The sequence below is a fragment of the Myotis daubentonii genome, chromosome 7 (genome assembly GCF_963259705.1).
Source record: "Myotis daubentonii chromosome 7, mMyoDau2.1, whole genome shotgun sequence".
Classification (NCBI taxonomy): Eukaryota; Metazoa; Chordata; class Mammalia; order Chiroptera; family Vespertilionidae; genus Myotis; species Myotis daubentonii.
The window spans coordinates 53,589,839-53,597,245 of NC_081846.1; the positions used below are offsets into that span (position 1 = coordinate 53,589,839).

Consider the following 7,407-nt stretch of genomic DNA (forward strand, 5'->3'; position numbering starts at 1 on the left):
ATAGTCCCTGTCACCTCCTGTAGTTTCCGAGTCACCAAGGTTAAGTGTCCATAGTCATTTGTCATCTTACACTTAATTGATTTTGCTTATTCACATTAAATCTTTGGTCCCTTTAAGGCTCTGAGTTGGTGATAATTTACTATTTGTTTTTTAATGCATTCATTTTTTATTTCAAGATGGTTATTTTCTTTAATACAACTCTCAACAATATCAATTAATTGCTTTTGCTGCTGCTGTGTTGTTGATGTAGTTGTTAACATTTTGGATATTGACCTCATCTTGACAAAAAAAGAGAACTGTAATATCTTCACCTAGATTTTAATATTTTGTGTTGGATAATTCTTTGTTTTGGTGCCTTATAATTATTAGCTTCTCGGACCTCTCTTCACCAGATGCAGGAAGCATCCTCACAGTTGTGACAACCAAAAATGATTCCCAGCCTTTTCAAATATTATGGAGGAAAGGGGCGTGGGAGAGAAGAACAATGAAATCTCCTTCACTGAGAACCACTGTCTTAGGCTATTTTTTTTTTCTATCCAGTCACATAAAAATAAACACAGTAGCATACTTTAAGAAATGTTTCCACATAGCAAATGCCTCAAAAAATAATTTACATGGCTCAATGATGCCAGCATACTTTTGTCTTGTCACCTTCTGGACATCTATGTGTAATAACTCTCTTTTCTTATTCTATGACAAAGAGTGTTAGTTGCTTCCCATTATCCCGTTGTCTATGGCACCTTAAGAAGAAGAACACTGATAATTACTTGGGCACATTTTCATGCATATAAAATTTTTCTTCCCTAGCAATGTGGACAATAAAAAATGTAAATAGATGGTGGCCAATCAAACATGTAGAAGTGCTATGTGAAATTTTTAAAAAGAATGCCATTAAGTCTGGCCAGTGTGGCTCAGTGGTTGAGCATCAACCCATGAACCATTAGGTCACAGTTCGATTCCTGCTCAGGGCTCGATCCCCAGTAGGGGGTGTGTAGGAGGCAGTGGATCAATGATTCTCTTTCATCACTGATGTTTCTATTTCTCTCTCCCTCTCCCTTCCTCTCAAAAATCAATAAAACCACATTTTAAAAAATTATAAAAATTGAAAAAGGGGCTTATTCTTATTCAGTTCTTTTTTGCTTCTGGTTAAGTGGGATTGGCTATAATGGTTGGAACTCTGGCAGCCATCCTGAGGCAAGTCACTAAAATTAGAGGAGAAGTCTGGATCCCTAAAACAGAGAAACTGTCGTGTAATTTCAGAATTTCCTCCAGTAGGAATTTAATTTAAGAGAGAAAAATAAAATTTTGTCTTGTTGAAACCACTCTTATTTCAGGTTTCCTTCTCTATGAAGTGCAGTCTACTTCTAGTTAACACATAGCCCATTCTAAGAAGCTTTTCCTAATCTTTTAATGATATTTTTTTACTATTTCAATATGGACTCTTACATAGTTCTCTTTAAAGTTCTAAAATAGTCAGTTATATGGCAATAATAATGTATACCTTGTGTTTTAGATCAGATATAATAAAACTGCCTATGTGATGAATATGTTGCTATAATCAGGAGGACAATTATAACCACTGGATTGTTGTTAGATCTGAGGGTGTCCTCATTAAACATTCCTATTATCCAAGGAAATTATTGTGATGCTCTTTAAAATGTCTTCTTTGCAAGGCGAGGGTAACTGGATGAGTGGAATTTACATACTACTTGACTTAACTCTTTTCTTTTCAGTCATATTAAGTATAATATTGGACACACAAGTTAACATTTCTAAATATCCTTTTTGGCAACAAAATATAATTATTTCCTTTAAACCACTATATTTGAAATCTGATGTCACCAATGGTATTTTAAAATGTAAAGATGCCTGGGTACTACTCCCATAGATTTTGGTTTAGTTATTGTGTGGCACAGCCTAATCATTAGGATACTTTTAGAACTTTTGAGTTGATTAAAATTCACAGCAAAGTTTGAGAGCTATTGCTTTATGCTTTAAAACAATAGTCAGCTTCCCATGATCCTCTCCTCCTCTTCACCCTCTTTTCTGCTCTCCGGTGGCCGCAGCCATGAAGGTCGAGCTGTGCAGCTTCAGTGGGTACAAGATCTACCCCGACACGGGCGGCGCTATGCCAGGACCGACGGGAAGGTTTTCCAGTTTCTTAATGCAAAATGCGAGTCGGCATTCCTCTCCAAGAGGAACCCTCGGCAGATAAACTGGACCGGGCTCTACAGGAGGAAGCACAAAAAGGGACAATCGGAAGAAATCCAGAAGAAAAGAACCCGCCGTGCGGTCAAATTCCAGAGGGCCATCACTGGTGCATCTCTTGCTGATATAATGGCCAAGAGGAACCAGAAGCCTGAAGTTAGGAAAGCTCAGCGAGAACAAGCTATCAGGGCTGCCAAGGAAGCAAAAAAGGCTAAGCAAGCATCCAAAAAGACAGCAATGGCTGCTTCTAAGGCTCCCACAAAGGCAGCACCTAAGCAAAAGATTGTGAAGCCTGTGAAGATTTCTGCTCCCTGTGTTGGTGGAAAACGATAAGTTGGCAGATGAGATTCTTAAATAAAGGCCTGGCTATAACTAAAAAAACAAACAAAAAAACAATAGTCAAGTCAGGCAATTTCCCTACTACTTGGTACAGTTGTCAGAGACCAGGGTTGTGGCACTTAGAAGGGATGAATGAACCATAGCTCACAAGGTTGCCAAGGTGCTAATAATCCAAAGATTTTCTTATTTTTCACCATATTCTTCTCTTCAGATATTCTTATCTCTCCATTAATCATTGGCAAGTTTAAATAGAAGAAGTTAATTTTTTTAACTGTATAGGAACATTCAGACTAATGCAGCGGTTCTCAACCTCTGGGTCGCGACCCCTTTGGGGGTTGAATGACCCTTTCACAGGGGTTGCCTAAGACCATTGGAAAACACATATATAATTACATATTGTTTTTGTGATGAATCACTATGCTTTAATTATGTTCAATTTGTAACAATGAAATTGGGGTTCACCACAACATGAGGAACTGTATTGAAGGGTCGCAGCATTAGGAAGGTTGAGAACCACTGGACTAATGGTTGAAAAGAGGAGAGGAGACCATCAGAATGGGTGTGGCATCAGAATTGACACCTCTGGCATTTTTAGCCACAATTGACTTGACTCCAACCTATTGTTTTCTAACCTTTAGCATTGGCCTTTGTCAATCACTTTCCTTTGCACCTTGAAAAGTGTCTTTTAACAAGTTACAAGAAGTAAAGCCATCCAAAATGAGGCCATGATATTCCAATTTTTAAAAACCCCATGACATTTCTTAGTATCCATTTTCCATGAGAAAATCATTGTTCAAAACATTGCTCCTCCATCTCCTTTAAAATTGAACTTGCTAACAAAAAAATACAACTTGTAACAAGTAAAACTCCAATGCTCCTGCCTGGTGGTTGGTTTTAAAATACATAGAAAGCAAATAATTGCTTGCCCTAAGTGGATGCTATGATGTATGATTTTAAAAAATAGCATTTTATATACCAAATTGTTGATATCAACCAGGTTTTAAAGTGGTTTGACTTTAATAATAGAAAATGGAATTTGAAAATCGAATGCAAACATTTTTATTTGAAAAGGTCAGGGTGTTATTTAGCTTTGTCGTAAATACATTTTTACCTTTTTTAGGGGAAACTCATAGAAAGCACATTAAACAACACTGTTTATAACAGGGAAATATTTATGTTAACACTCTCACAGTTCAAGAAAATAAAACATTGTCAGCACTCATCTGTCACTTCACCATCCTGACCTTTCTCTTCTGCAAGAGGTAAGCCTCATCCTGAATTGTATAGTAAATACCTCTTTACTTTCCATAAGACTCCAGTATGTGTTTTTTAGAGCATCCAACAAAGGTTAGTGTAACAATTGAGGAGGTTGACATGATATATGGAGATGATTAATAGATGGACGGCTAACAAGAATATTGCAAGGATGAATGTTCAGGAGACTGAGAACAGCTCTGTCATAATCAGTAGTATAATTACAACAGACACTTCTAGGGTTCTGGAGAAAGCAGAAAAGTATACAGCAATTGAAATAAAGCTCCTGGCGTAATACTGGGCCTTGGTAAAGATGGAGCGTCTGACTAGGAGCCATCAAGCAACAAAGAAGCTGAGTTCTGTCAGACCCATCAAGACATCAAATCAGGCGGACCTAGCTGCCATCCATCATAAGATGAAAGTAGTGAAACAGGAATTTTGGGGGGTGAAAAAGACAGGTTTTAGGAAATTTTGGAAATTAAGGGGACCATGGAGGAAGTACAGGCCTGCAGAGCAGCAGAAGGTATATTTCCATAGAATAAGGAAGCTGAAAAGTTGCAACAGGTACATTTCCATAGAATGAGGGAGCTGGGAACAGCAAAGGGTCTATATTTACAAAACAAAGAGAAGGAAGCCCTTCCTCCAGAAGAAGAAGAAAGCCCAGAGGGAATAGGAAAACAATAGGGAAGGAGGGGGGCAGAACCTCACATGTCCCATGTGAGGTTCCACCTTTGAGCCTGGGAGTTACTATAGTAACCAGCCTAAGGGAATCGTGACCAATCAGAGGAGATATCAAGGCACAAGGATCTGCAGCCTTTATAAGCCATAGGAAAAAGGAACTCAGTGGGACCCTTTACTCCTCCGTACTTGGGAGTCCATTCTGTGGGACTGTTTCCCCCTCCCCATATGGAAGTCTGTACTTGTTCTTTAATAAATCTCCACCTTTGCTATACCACCTTTTGTCTGTGGATTCATTGTTCAATTCTGGTGGACAAAGAACCCGGGTTCCAGTCCAAGGGAACACCGCATGCTCCAGTCCAAAAATTCCATTTCAGTAGTTTGTTTTAAATCAGAAAGTAGCATGTAGGAAGTATACATAAGCTACATGACTTGGTCATAGACCATCATGCCATATTCCACTATTGCACCAGAACCACTCACATCTATGGCTTCTCACAAGAAAGATGAGTGTAGTAGGCAGAATAATGAACCCCCAAAGATATTATTCTTGTTTTCTCAAAAACTGAGAATGAAAAGGCAAGGCCTGCGCCCTCCATCTTGCCCCGTATCCTCCATTTTTGGGCAGAGCCATGTGCTCGGCAAGGCTTCTTCCCGGAAGCCCAAGCCTCGGCTAGCCACACCCAGGATTTCTTTAAACTAACCAATGACAATCAAGGGAAGTGCACGCCATCGATATGACCACATCCTGTGTAACGAGACATCGACTTGCGCCTGGCCAATCGGCAGGACCCACAGTCACCTCTCCACCCCCCTATAAAACTCCTCTTCCCATCGGGCTAGGTCTCTCTCTGTCACCTGCTGCTGTGTCAGTAAGGAGAATAGGGGAGCCAGACCCAGGTTTGAATAAAAGACTCTTTGCTTTTGCATCGGACTCGCTAGCTCCCTGGTGGGGTCTTGGGAATCTTGAAATCTGTGCATAACAAGAACATGCTACATTATATGGTATCCTGGGCTGCATAGTGTCCACTAAAATTAATGTCCACCCAGAACCTCAAAATATGACTTTATATGGAAATAAAATCCTTGCATATGTAATTAAGGTAGGCATCATAATGAGATAATATTGACTGAGGATTGAACTTAAATCCAATGAATGCACAAGAGACAGAAAAGGACAACACAGAGGTACAGAAAAAAAAAGGTAATGTAAAGCTGAAGGCAGAGATTGGAGTGATGCATCTGTAGACCAAACACCAAGCATCGCCGGCAACCACCAACAGAAGCCAGGAGAGAAACATGGAATGAGTTCTTCCTCACAGCTTCCAGAAGGACTCAACACTATAGATACCTTAATTTCTGACTTTTGGTCTCCTAAAAGGTGAAAGAAAAATGCATGTGGTGTTAAGTCGCCCAGCTTGTGAAAATGTGTATGGGAGCCCTAGAAAATGAAAACTCATAGGAAAGGAGAATTAAGATTGTAGACGGCATTAAGATTGCTCCTCAGCTGATTTTAAGATAGGTTATCCTGGGTTTTCTAGGAGAGCCCAATGTCATCATAGAGACCTCTCGATGTGAAAGAGGATGGCAGAAGACGGAGCACCAGAGAGATGGCATCGTGAGGAGGGATCTGCCTGACTGAGGGCTCTGAAGATGGAGGAGGGAGATCATGAGCCAAGGAATGCAGGTGGCCTCCAGGAGCTGGAAGAGGCAAAGAAATGGATTCTCTTCTAAATCTTTGAAATCTTTCTAAATCTTTCTAAATCTTCTATGCCAACACCTTGTTTTTAACCCAGTGATTTTCTCCTTATCCCATGTGAAATCATTGTAAATTTAAATCTCTTTCTAAATTTTGCTCCTGGTGATCTTCTGGCCAGCAGCTTGACAGTTTCCTCTGTCCAAATTATACCTTCGCTTCAAGCATCATGCAAGTCCAACCTCCTCCCCAAAAAGACTTTTCTGGTTACTATGGTCCTTCCCAAATGTCCCCTTCTTAAATTTCCTGTGATATTAGTAGTCTATCTCACATATTCTAGAACATTAATATATTTTTGTATTATATACTGGTAATGTATGGTAATATTGTTTTCTCAAGCAGGTTTCAAGCTATATCACTCAGAGTCCCAACCACAATCAAATGGCACACACAACATAATAGCATTTGAGTAGGGTTTATTTACTTAGGTACTATTTGCAAACATATGTGTGCAGGCAAGGCCTAAGGAATCATGGAAAACCTGGAGATGGTATCAGTAAGTTAATACCATCCCTAGGAAAGGATGCATATGAGGGAACAGACACCAAAACCCAGAAGGAGAGACAGAAACTTACAGTCAGCTGTTTTGAGAAGCAATGGCCATTGGTTGAGAGAGCCAGTCAACCTTGCAAGGAACCTTGTAAGAGAATAAATATTTTGGTCTCACTCTGGTTGGAGCTTTCAGTGAAGAATTCAGAATCATAAGGCAAGGGAGTAGTGTTAATGTAGTCCATGTAGTTCAGACTCCTAGGGCAGAGAACAGAGTGGAAAATATTGGAGAATGGATTAGTGGAGGCAAGCAGAATAAGGGCTTTAGCATCATTCAAAGCATTTGTAGGTCTTGACAGGAATACATATACACTTTACAAAAACTTGTTAATTGTATTTAGTTTAATACAAGAAGTGCATTAAATAAAAGCTATGTGATTATATTATTCAATTAAGTAAATATTTATTAAACACCTACCATGTAATAGGCACTCTTCTTCAACTGTTGAAGATATAGTGGTAAATGCAACAGAAAGGAAAAACTACTTCATGTATATTTCACGTATTATACTATACACTAAGTGGCCAGATTATTATGACCACTTGATGTTTGTAGGAAAATTAGCTATAATTTCGTCCTGAAGTTGCTAGAGGGCCAGACCATTATAAATAGGGAAGCAGGT

General features: G+C 39.3%; 1 pseudogene; it reads left to right on the top strand.

Moving 5' to 3' along the window:
* Positions 1 to 2,053: 2,053 nt before the first annotated feature.
* On the top strand, positions 2,054 to 2,604 carry LOC132238588 (large ribosomal subunit protein eL24-like; annotated as a pseudogene).
* Positions 2,605 to 7,407: the final 4,803 nt, after the last annotated feature.